This window comes from Myxine glutinosa, chromosome 1, assembly GCF_964187855.1.
Source record: "Myxine glutinosa chromosome 1, kmMyxGlut1.1, whole genome shotgun sequence".
Taxonomy (NCBI): domain Eukaryota; kingdom Metazoa; phylum Chordata; class Myxini; order Myxiniformes; family Myxinidae; genus Myxine; species Myxine glutinosa.
Genome location: NC_136261.1, coordinates 330047268 through 330060645, shown reverse-complemented (window position 1 = coordinate 330060645; position 13378 = coordinate 330047268). Strand labels below are relative to the sequence as shown.

General features: G+C 36.6%; 1 protein-coding gene across 1 annotated transcript in view; it reads left to right on the top strand.

Moving 5' to 3' along the window:
• The window catches only part of LOC137412026 (neuron navigator 2), a gene marked incomplete in the record, with an annotated part of 519476 nt that overhangs the window by 243025 nt on the left and 263073 nt on the right, over window positions 1-13378 (top strand).

Below are 13378 nucleotides of genomic sequence, written 5' to 3'. Positions count from 1 at the left end.
TAATGACATGTTCCAAGTGTCAGACTAGCATCTGATACTTTCTATTGATCGGCCGAGAGGGAAGCAGCTGTTGCCAATCTGTCGTTTCGATGACGTACGGTGCAGCATAATATGGAATCGTCTTCAAAGTGGAAAAGTGTGTTTGCTCAGGCATCACAGAGGTCACTGTTGTATATGATGAATAAACTTGGCCCAATAAGCTGCCTTGGGAAAGGAGGTTAAACGATTCCGTTGCGAGGAAATCTGTGTTTGAAGGAAGGCACCAAGCCAGGGAGGAATCTCTCCATTGATGCCACATGCATGAAACATGGCTGGCAGTGTCGGGTGCAAGGCAATGTGGAAAGATTGTGATGTATCCAGAAACACAGCCGTTGTATAAAACTTAGGGCCTGCATCAGTTGGTGAAGGACAAGCAGCAGTGTCCAAAGTTGAGTGTCTTGGACAGAATCAAAACAAGTACACATACATTCAAAGTACACCGCCCCATGCCAAATAATTAAATATGCTGCAGCGCGGCATTGCCGGGGCGCCTCCGGCGCCCGGCAATACCGCAGTGCAGCTCATTGAGGCTGCATTGGGAGGGAGAGGTGTACACTAATTGATTGATTAATTGTATAATTAAAATCAATAAAAGATTATCACAAAATATTTTCATAATCAATTGGCCAATCGCATAACTAAACCACTAGTGCTTCATCCGAAGATGTATCTTTTAGAAATTTAATTAAATAAGTCATTTATAAAAAATTAAATAATTAATTGATTACTCAATAAATAATTAATCGATTAATCAATAAATAATTAATAGATGAAATGATTAATCAATAAATCAAAAATATCCTTGATAGCCACATCACTTGGTCACTCATGTCCAAATATTAGCTTCCCAGCTCAAAAGGTGCCTGAGATATTGGCCAAATGAGAAAGAAAATAAATAAATGATTAATAATGAAAATAAATAAATAATAATCATAAAAAAATTAAATTATTAATCAATTTGGTCAGAGAACACATAAACTACCACTATTTCATCAGAATCTGTAACTTTAAAAAAAATTTTTTTTTGTCATTAATCGAATAATTTAATAATTAATCGATTAATTGATTAATTAATAAATCAAAAATAGCCTTTACAGCCAAATCACCTGGTCATTGGCATGTCCAAATATCAGCTTCCTAACTCAAAAGGTGCCTGAGTTAATGGTCAGAAGAGAAAGGAAATTTGATTAATTAAATAAGTACTTAATTAATCGCTAATAATTAAATAACTCCTCAATTTATTGATTAATCAAAAAAAAAAAATACCGTTTTTGACAAAGGACTTGCTCACTCTTGTGCCGAAATTTCAGCTTCCTAGCTCAAAGGATGGCTGAGATATCGTCCGGACAAACAAACAAGAAAACAAGAAAGAAAACAAACAAGTACACATACATTCAAAGTACACCGCCCCATGCCAAATAATTAAATATGCTGCAGCGCGGCATTGCCGGGGCGCCTCCGGCACCCGGCAATACCGCAGTGCAGCTCATTGAGGCTGCATTGGGAGGGAGAGGTGTACACTAATTGATTGATTAATTGTATAATTAAAATCAATAAAAGATTATCACAAAATATTTTCATAATCAATTGGCTAATCGCATAACTAAACCAGTAGTGCTTCATCCGAAGATGTATCTTTTAGAAATTTAAATAAATAAGTCATTTATAAAAAATTAAATAATTAATTGATTACTCAATAAATAATTAATCGATTAATCAATAAATACTTAATAGATGAAATGATTAATCAATAAATCAAAAATATCCTTGATAGCCACATCACTTGGTCACTCATGTCCAAATATTAGCTTCCCAGCTCAAAAGGTGCCTGAGATATTGGCCAAATGAGAAAGAAAATAAATAAATGATTAACAAGTACAAATACATTCAAAGTACACCGCCCCATGCCAAATAATTAAATATGCTGCAGCGCGGCATTGCCGGGGCGCCTCCGGCACCCGGCAATACCGCAGTGCAGCTCATTGAGGCTGCATTGGGAGGGAGAGGTGTACACTAATTGATTGATTAATTGTATAATTAAAATCAATAAAAGATTATCACAAAATATTTTCATAATCAATTGGCTAATCGCATAACTAAACCAGTAGTGCTTCATCCGAAGATGTATCTTTTAGAAATTTAAATAAATAAGTCATTTATAAAAAATTAAATAATTAATTGATTACTCAATAAATAATTAATCGATTAATCAATAAATACTTAATAGATGAAATGATTAATCAATAAATCAAAAATATCCTTGATAGCCACATCACTTGGTCACTCATGTCCAAATATTAGCTTCCCAGCTCAAAAGGTGCCTGAGATATTGGCCAAATGAGAAAGAAAATAAATAAATGATTAATAATGAAAATAAATAAATAATAATCATAAAAAAATTAAATTATTAATCAATTTGGTCAGAGAACACATAAACTACCACTATTTCATCAGAATCTGTAACTTTAAAAAAAAAAATTTTTTTGTCATTAATCGAATAATTAAATAATTAATCGATTAATTGATTAATTAATAAATCAAAAATATCCTTTGCAGCCAAATCACCTGGTCATTGGCATGTCCAAATATCAGCTTCCTAACTCAAAAGGTGCCTGAGTTAATAATGGTCAGAAGAGAAATGAAATTTAATTAATTAAATAAGTACTTAATTAAACGCTAATAATTAAATAACTCCTCAATTAATTGATTATTCAAAAAACAAAAAATACCGTATTTGACAAAGGACTTGCTCACTACTGTGCCGAAATTTCAGCTTCCTAGCTCAAAGGATGGCTGAGATATCGCCCGGACAACCAAGAAAGAAAACAAACAAACAACCAGAGTGAAAACTGAGTACTCTCTTTCAGCGTGCGTCACTGCCGAGCCCCCTTTGGTGCCTGGCAATGACGATTTGCAATGCCTGGAGATGGCATAGGAAAGGAGCGGTGTACAATAATGAAAATAAATAAATAATAATCATAAAAAAATTAAATTATTAATCAATTTGGTCAGAGAACACATAAACTACCACTATTTCATCAGAATCTGTAACTTTAAAAAAAAAAAATTTTTTGTCATTAATCGAATAATTAAATAATTAATCGATTAATTGATTAATTAATAAATCAAAAATATCCTTTGCAGCCAAATCACCTGGTCATTGGCATGTCCAAATATCAGCTTCCTAACTCAAAAGGTGCCTGAGTTAATAATGGTCAGAAGAGAAATGAAATTTAATTAATTAAATAAGTACTTAATTAAACGCTAATAATTAAATAACTCCTCAATTAATTGATTAATCAAAAAACAAAAAATACCGTTTTTGACAAAGGACTTGCTCACTATTGTGCCGAAATTTCAGCTTCCTAGCTCAAAGGATGGCTGAGATATCGTCCGGACAACCAAGGAAACAAGAAAACAAACAAGTACACATACATTCAAAGTACACCGCCCCATGCCAAATAATTAAATATGCTGCAGCGCGGCATTGCCGGGGCGCCTCCGGCGCCCGGCAATACCGCAGTGCAGCTCATTAAGGCTGCATTGGGAGGGAGAGGTGTACACTAATTGATTGATTAATTGTATAATTAAAATCAATAAAAGATTATCACAAAATATTTTCATAATCAATTGGCTAATCGCATAACTAAACCACTAGTGCTTCATCCGAAGATGTATCTTTTAGAAATTTAATTAAATAAGTCATTTATAAAAAATTAAATAATTAATTGATTACTCAATAAATAATTAATCGATTAATCAATAAATAATTAATAGATGAAATGATTAATCAATAAATCAAAAATATCCTTGATAGCCACATCACTTGGTCACTCATGTCCAAATATTAGCTTCCCAGCTCAAAAGGTGCCTGAGATATTGGCCAAATGAGAAAGAAAATAAATAAATGATTAATAATGAAAATAAATAAATAATAATCATAAAAAAATTAAATTATTAATCAATTTGGTCAGAGAACACATAAACTACCACTATTTCATCAGAATCTGTAACTTTAAAAAAAAAAATTTTTTTGTCATTAATCGAATAATTAAATAATTAATCGATTAATTGATTAATTAATAAATCAAAAATATCCTTTGCAGCCAAATCACCTGGTCATTGGCATGTCCAAATATCAGCTTCCTAACTCAAAAGGTGCCTGAGTTAATAATGGTCAGAAGAGAAATGAAATTTAATTAATTAAATAAGTACTTAATTAAACGCTAATAATTAAATAACTCCTCAATTAATTGATTAATCAAAAAACAAAAAATACCGTTTTTGACAAAGGACTTGCTCACTATTGTGCCGAAATTTCAGCTTCCTAGCTCAAAGGATGGCTGAGATATCGTCCGGACAACCAAGGAAACAAGAAAACAAACAAACAAGAAACCAGAGTGAAAACTGAGTACTCTCTTTCAGCGTGCGTCACTGCCAAGCCCCCTTCGGTGCCCGGCAATGACGATTTGCAATGCCTGGAGGTGGCATAGGAAAGGAGCGGTGTACAACAAGTACACATACATTCAAAGTACACCGCCCCATGCCAAATAATTAAATATGCTGCAGCGCGGCATTGCCGGGGCGCCTCCGGCGCCCGGCAATACCGCAGTGCAGCTCATTAAGGCTGCATTGGGAGGGAGAGGTGTACACTAATTGATTGATTAATTGTATAATTAAAATCAATAAAAGATTATCACAAAATATTTTCATAATCAATTGGCTAATCGCATAACTAAACCACTAGTGCTTCATCCGAAGATGTATCTTTTAGAAATTTAATTAAATAAGTCATTTATAAAAAATTAAATAATTAATTGATTACTCAATAAATAATTAATCGATTAATCAATAAATAATTAATAGATGAAATGATTAATCAATAAATCAAAAATATCCTTGATAGCCACATCACTTGGTCACTTATGTCCAAATATTAGCTTCCCAGCTCAAAAGGTGCCTGAGATATTGGCCAAATGAGAAAGAAAATAAATAAATGATTAATAATGAAAATAAATAAATAATAATCATAAAAAAATTAAATTGGTAATCAATTTGGTCAGAGAACACATAAACTACCACTATTTCATCAGAATCTGTAACTTAAAAAAAAAATTTTTTTGGGTCATTAATCGAATAATTAAATAATTAATCGATTAATTGATTAATTAATAAATCAAAAATATCCTTTGCAGCCAAATCACCTGGTCATTGGCATGTCCAAATATCAGCTTCCTAACTCAAAAGGTGCCTGAGTTAATAATGGTCAGAAGAGAAATGAAATTTAATTAATTAAATAAGTACTTAATTAAACGCTAATAATTAAATAACTCCTCAATTAATTGATTATTCAAAAAACAAAAAAAAAAAAGTATTTGACAAAGGACTTGCTCACGACTGTGCCGAAATTTCAGCTTCCTAGCTCAAAGGATGGCTGAGATATCGTCCGGACAACCAAGAAAGAAAACAAACAAGAAAACAACCAAGAAAACAAACAAACAAGTACACATACATTCAAAGTACACCGCCCCCATGCCAAATAATTAAATATCCTACAGCGCGGCATTGCCGGGGCGCCTCTGGCGCCCGGCAATACCGCAGTGCAGCTCATAGAGGCTACATTGGGAGGGAGAGGTGTACGCTAATTGATTGCTTAATTGTATAATTAAAATCAATAAAAGATTATCACAAAATATTTTCTTAATCAATTAGCTAATAGCATAACGAAACCACTAGTGCTTCATCCGAAGATGTATCTTTCAGAAATTTAATTAAATAAGTCATTAATAAAAAATTAAATAATTAATTGATTACTCAATAAATAATTAATCGATTAATCAATAAATAATTAATCGATTAAATGATTAATCAATAAATCAAAAATATCCTTGATAGCCACATCACTTGGTCACTCATGTCCAAATATTAGCTTCCCAGCTCAAAATGTGCCTGAGATATTGGCCAAATGAGAAAGAAAATAAATAAATGATTAATAATGAAAATAAATAAATAATAATCATAAAAAAATTAAATTATTAATCAATTTGGTCAGAGAACACAAACTACCACTATTTCATCAGAATCTGTAACTTAAAAAAAAAAATTTTTTTTTGTCATTAATCGAATAATTAAATAATTAATCGATTAATTGATTAATTAATAAATCAAAAATATCATTTGCAGCCAAATCACCTGGTCATTGGCATGTCCAAATGTCAGCTTCCTAACTCAAAAGGTGCCTGAGTTAATGGTCAGAATAGAAAGGGAATTTGATTAATTAAATAAGTACTTAATTAATCGCTAATAATTAAATAACTCCTCAATTTATTGATTAATCAAAAAAAAATATATACCGTTTTTGACAAAGGACTTGGTCACTATTGTGCCGAAATTTCAGCTTCCTAGCTCAAAGGATGGCTGAGATATCGTCCGGACAAACAAACAAGAAAGAAAATAAATAAATAATAATCATAAAAAAATTAAATTATTAATCAATTTGGTCAGAGAACACATAAACTACCACTATTTCATCAGAATCTGTAACTTTAAAAAAAAAAAATTTTTTGTCATTAATCGAATAATTAAATAATTAATCGATTAATTGATTAATTAATAAATCAAAAATATCCTTTGCAGCCAAATCACCTGGTCATTGGCATGTCCAAATATCAGCTTCCTAACTCAAAAGGTGCCTGAGTTAATAATGGTCAGAAGAGAAATGAAATTTAATTAATTAAATAAGTACTTAATTAAACGCTAATAATTAAATAACTCCTCAATTAATTGATTATTCAAAAAACAAAAAATACCGTATTTGACAAAGGACTTGCTCACTACTGTGCCGAAATTTCAGCTTCCTAGCTCAAAGGATGGCTGAGATATCGTCCGGACAACCAAGAAAGAAAACAAACAAACAACCAGAGTGAAAACTGAGTACTCTCTTTCAGCGTGCGTCACTGCCGAGCCCCCTTTGGTGCCCGGCAATGACGATTTGCAATGCCTGGAGATGGCATAGGAAAGGAGCGGTGTACAACAAGAAACCAGAGTGAAAACTGAGTACTCTCTTTCAGCGTGCGTCACTGCCGAGCCCCCTTTGGTGCCCGGCAATGACGATTTGCAATGCCTGGAGATGGCATAGGAAAGGAGCGGTGTACAACAAACAAGAAACCAGAGTGAAAACTGAGTACTCTCTTTCAGCGTGCGTCACTGCCAAGCCCCCTTCGGTGCCCGGCAATGACGATTTGCAATGCCTGGAGGTGGCATAGGAAAGGAGCGGTGTACAACAAGAAAGAAAACAAACAAGAAACCAAGAAACCAGAGTGAAAACTGAGTACTCTCTTTCAGCGTGCGTCACTGCCGAGCCCCCTTTGGTGCCCGGCAATGACGATTTGCAATGCCTGGAGATGGCATAGGAAAGGAGCGGTGTACAACAGATGATCAGACATCTGACCATTGGAGAGGGGGAAAGACAATGTCAGCTGCCATGATGCATTTCCTTATTTTGCTTACAATTGGAAGACGTACCGTAAGCTTACTGGATTGTTGTTGAGTAGATCTATTTTTTGTCGTTTTATTTATTTATTTTCCTTCCTTTTCCTGCATTGATTAGTGGACATCAGTGTGCTTTTACCTGTTTTAGTTGGACATTAGTAGACAATGGACAAACATAATATTGAATGTGGGATTTCAACCTGGGTAACATGAATCATGAGCCAAGGGCTCAAATGGGAATACTAACCAGGCCCAGGTTTGCGTCTTCTTTATTGTGATTGAGAATGATGGTGATTAGCTTATATAATGACATGGGAGATTGCATTATGTAAAGTACAAGTTAAAAACTAGGATGTGTTTTTGTGGTTTTTAAGGCTTTTGTGTTAAAAACAAATATGGCGGCCGAACCACGTGACCGATGATATCATCTTCTTCTTTTTTTCTCCACCAATTTATCCCTCGATGATGCTCAAGAAATTTCACCTTTATCGGATGAAGTTTTGTACTTGTCGAATTATGACGTCATAATGGAGGCACCTATGACATCATCATTAACATATTTTATTCCCCATGGAGAGTTCTTGACAATGAGCAATGTCTCAATTTTTTCTATGCGGCTCTTTCTGAGATTTAGAGGTGCGATTTTTTTCGGTTTTTCCAAGATGGCGCCCATACCACGTGACCTATGACATCATAATTATCATTAAAAAATTATACAGGTGGAGTTGCACCTATGGTGGAAATTTCCTGTCAATCGGACCAACGGTTGCTGAGAAAATCATATTTATTCTGTGCGGACGGACGGACAGACAGACAAACAAACAGACAGACAAACGGACCCAAATGCAATACCCACTCCTCCTGCGAGGGTAACACTAGAAGAACTAACAGCAGCATCGCAGGATCATCAACTGATTCCAACTGAACTCATCTCAGGTTGAGTTTTTATATCCCAAGTTCAGCAACACAAACTTGCACATACAGCCAGGATAAACAAATGGGTAGTTTGAAATCCCATATTAAAGCGATGCTGTATGAATGTGTTGGGATGTGGGTTATGTGTTTGGAAGTCGATCAGAAAGGGTGGAGGAAAAGAGACAGAAGGGAAAAGATGTTTTCGAAAGAAGTGAAGTAGAGAGCCAGTGCGAATGTGCCAGGCCAAGAGAAGTGCATAGCCCCTGTGCACATTGGGAATGAAAGAAGGAATCAGCTATTGGGAATAGAGAGTGTTTCTATTTTCCAAGGATGTGGAAGGGTGAGGTGTGTTGGGAGAGGAGGGAGAGAGGTTGAGAGGGAGTAGAGAAATAGATTAATGGACAGAGAACGTTACTGGTTCCGTAGCAATGTTCTGGGCTGCTTGTGCTGATTATTTGGCATTCCAGATGAATTTGGCAGCAATTTCTCAAGAATAGTGCAAATTACCACTGGCTTGGCAGTCTGCAGACAGCACACAGTTTTGTCTGGTACAGGGGTCTAGGGAGGGACTAAGAGTCCAAAATACTTACAGCCTGGTTCCAACAAAGCAGAGTTATAATAAGTGCAGTTATAATGAGCTACTCCAAGATCAATGTCTGGGTTTAGTGTCATACATTTCCAAAATAAATGGATGTATTTATGGCTTGCTGTATTCTGGTGCATGCTCCATCTCTATCATAACTTTCCTTACTTGGTGCAACGATCAAACTCGTCCTCACAACATACCATTCGACCATGAAAAGATGTATGGAGTTTGGCTCTCTGTATTTGGCGACAGATGCTGCCTCTCATCTGGCACTTGATGGCATAGGATTCAAAGCTCCGAGGGTCATTGATTGGCATGCGTCCAAAGATAATGCTGAGGCTCAAGGCTTGCTCTTCTTATCCCACTGTTGCAGATTGCAGGCCTCTGTTTTAGCTCAGCTGGAACGAAGTTCAGGGGGACTTATGCGATGGCGCGTTGTCCGCCAGTCCGTCCGTCCGTAAACACTTGAAAGTTCTTCTCTGAAACCGCTGATGGGATTGCGACCAAATTTGGCACAAATTATATTTGTTGTGTTGTGACTAAAGTTTGTTCATGGCATTAAAAAAAATCGGGGGCTAAGGGGGTTTACCAGGGTCAAACTGGATCCAGGTTTGACCCCCCAAAATAGGAATTAGCTTTTTCCTCTGAAACTACACACACCATTTCGATGAAACTTGACCACAACCTTCATCACCCGTGATGTGCTGAAGTTTGTTCACGGCACTAAGAAAATCAAAGTCTAAGGGTGTGTACGGGGTCAAAGTGGGTCCAGGTTTGACCACCCAAAATGGGAATTTGCTTTTTCCTCTGAAACTACACACACAGTTTCGATGCAACTTGACTACAACCTTCATCCCCCATGATGTACCGAAGTTTGTTCACGGCATTAAAAAAAAATCTGCCCCTTTGGGGGTCTGGGGGGGAGGTGGGCTCCCCCCCCCATTGGGCTCTTTGGAGGTGCCCCCCTAAATATGTATTTGCTTGCTACTCAGAAACTACACACACGATTTTGATGAAACTTCACCACAATCTTAATCACCTGTGATGTACCAAAGTTTGTTCAAGGCATTAGAAAAATTGGGCTCTTTGGAGGTATGTGGGGTTGGGGGAGGGGGGTTTGCCCCCCAAAATAGGTATTTTTTTTGGTTTGTTTGTTTAAAGTCTTATGATTAATGTTAGTATGATTCTACATGCTGCACTGTCTTCCAGCAACCAATTGAAATTGGTTTAAAATACCCATAGTCGGTGCAGTATACTGTTTATTCTACCAGGTGAGCGCCAGGGGTGTTGCCCCTATGTTATATTATTTGCAACATCGAAGACTTTTCAATTATATTGGTTGGTCTTGTGCATTATTCTGTTTGTCTGACTGTCTGTCTGTCTGTCCATCGCCTACAGGTCACAATTTTAAACCGATCTTCACGAAACTTCACCAGATGGTAGAGTTGGTCATAAGGAAGAAGCCTATTGATTTTGACGTCAAAGGGCATCTTGAGGTCGAATTTCTGAAACTGTCATTTTTCATCTGATTGATGAAAACTGATGATTACAGCAATTGCTGTTTAATTTTCAAGTCAGTCACAGGTCAAACTTCTAAAATCATCAGTTTTCAACTGCAAAATCGTCACTTTTAATCCAATTGACCCAAGCTTTGATTTAGTTCGTCAATTTTAATCTCAATGAAATGGACAATTTGATGTATCCATGGAAAACTTTTTGAGGGTGTGGGGGGGGGGGGGGGGGGTGGATTTTGCAAGTATCGTTCTCTGCATGACGTCTTCTTGTTTATTTATTTACTGATTTTGCACTCAGCTGAACATGCTCATCATACAACCTACTATTTATTTGTCTACCTAAAATTCAGGCTGACCACCCACATTCAATCCATCCGTTGACCTCACCCTTTTCTCAATTATGTGGAATCTTCCGTTTCTGTCAAGACCTGCGACACAATCATGGCGATTAAAAAAAAATGTTTAAGAGGGTGATATTCCTGACCCATTATCACAAAAAATATTATATTTTCACTTTTAAATATTTTCACTGGCATTATGCAAATGAGCTACTTGTGTCTATTCACGTGACGTCACAGGTGCACAACTCTCAAGTGTGCACCAGTGTCAATTTACTAGCCAAAAATAGCACACATTTCTTATGAATTTCGCATTACAAAATATTTTGTTTCTGAAGATATAATTTCAGGATTGTTTATGAAATATGCCGAATGGTGAAACTAAAAATGCTGCATCCGCGAACGTCATGGGTGGAAATCCTCACGTCATTTCCTCATTCTACTTTGAACAAATCTCTGCTATAGTATTTTAAAATAAATACTATGGCATTAATATAATAAAATACAATGTTACAAACACTCGTGATGTAAATGAATATTGACCGATCTGACGTTGATAACCAAAACAAACGAATCTGCCAACGAGAAAGGGTGTATATGAAACACTTTGTACAAATAAAACGTCAAAATCATAATTGTATTGAGAAATTTATGAAACGTCCCACCCACCTTAAGATGGACAACAGCGGCGTCGTTCTGGTGGAAACTCAAAATGACAAATGTATTGAGATATTATCAAACCAGCGAATCTTTGTCATCGTGTTTACTTCTGGATCGGAGCTTTGTGTTGATCAAATTTCCAAATCATTATTTTATTGAGGAATTTATGAAACCTTCCACCTACCTCTGGACACCCGCTGGGACCCCTAAACGTTTCACAGAATGTTTGGCGGTGCTAGCCTGAAAACAGAGTCGTTCAGGGACGGACACTCCTGTTTTATAATATAGATAGCTACTTGGAAACTAGCTCTGAGCTTGGCTCACATGGGCCTGACTTCAAATCAACACGTAACTCTCGCCTGTGTCTAGCCAGGTACACTCCGCCAGCAACGGCACATTAGTAGCTAGTAGGCAGGGCAGACAGCTCTGGAAGCTGTAGACCGAGAAGCCAAAAGCAATAATATCCCAATCAATCAATGACTACTCTTATTTTTACTTACTGATAGAGAAAGGGGAAGAACCCTTTTGATCAAATTGTTTAATGGAAAGAAATGGTTTATGGCAAAAATCATGAAAAAGTGCCAAGTTGACCGATAGGGGGTGGGGCCGTAACAGTACCTTTCTACTATACTCGCTGAATATAACCTAGGGGTAGTATTTACATAACTGGTAGACTGTCTCTACACAACTATCGACATCGACGAAGTTGCAAATGATAATATTATAGGAATAAGTGTTAAAATACAATGTCTTACCTGTCTTTGTATTTGAGCATTACGTCTCCGAACCGCAGAGTGTCGTGAAGGGGGCACTGTATGATTTGTGCTTGAAAAGTGTTGGTACGGCATCGTGTTTCAGCAATTTCCGAGGCTTGTTTCCCAGGTAGTGAACCTGCTGATCAAATATGAACGCTGACTGCTCGAAGTGGTCTTCACAAACACGATATTTTGAATGAACATTCGTTTTGATGTTGAATTTGGTTGTTCCTCGGTTTTTCGATCACAAAGCACAAGATCATTTACGATCTTTTGGTGGGTAAGGGATGCAAAAAAACGACTTCTTAATTATGTGGGCAAATTCCTCGACAGATCCAACAGTTAAAAGCTTGGCACATCGGCATCCTGAATGCTAGAATATCTTGTGATGCAACACATACATACCCCAATTGAGTTGTGCACCCGTGATGTCAGCGAATAGACAGAAGTAACTAATTTGCATAATGCCAGTGAAACTAGACCAATTAAAAATAATGATTATCTGGCTTATTCTCCCAAATTCTTCTCTTTTTTTGGTTCTAATGGGTCAGGGATATCATCCTCTTAAACATGTTTTTTTGAATCGTCATGATTGTGTCTCTTTGTCATTTACGGTAGTAGCTTAACAACAAGTAATGTCCAAAGCTTTGTCAACTTGTGAGCTGTTGGACTCTTTAAGCCACTCCTTAAATATTGTTGCCTTTCTCTTCCACTGTAAATATGCATGCCCCTCCGCCATCTGCTTTAGTTCTTCCATGATCCTAAACATCTGCATTCAAAAAGAAAAACTATTAAAAGTCCACTTGGGGGAAATATGTGCTGTAGCTGGTGAGGACATAATGAAATAAATTAAATTGTACTTAAACCACATGTGTCCCTCCCCCCCACCCCCCTTTCTCATTCCCCTTCCATGCCTACTCCCCCCAATAATTATTTCCAATAATTTCCCCTCCCCCCCCCCCCCCCCAATGTACCATGCCTCTTCCCCCCAAACCATCTCCCTCCCACAGATCTTCTGATGTCCCTGTTCTCTCCTGTTGTGCTTGTGTGCTTCCCTCTCTCTCCCCATCTTGTCTCTCG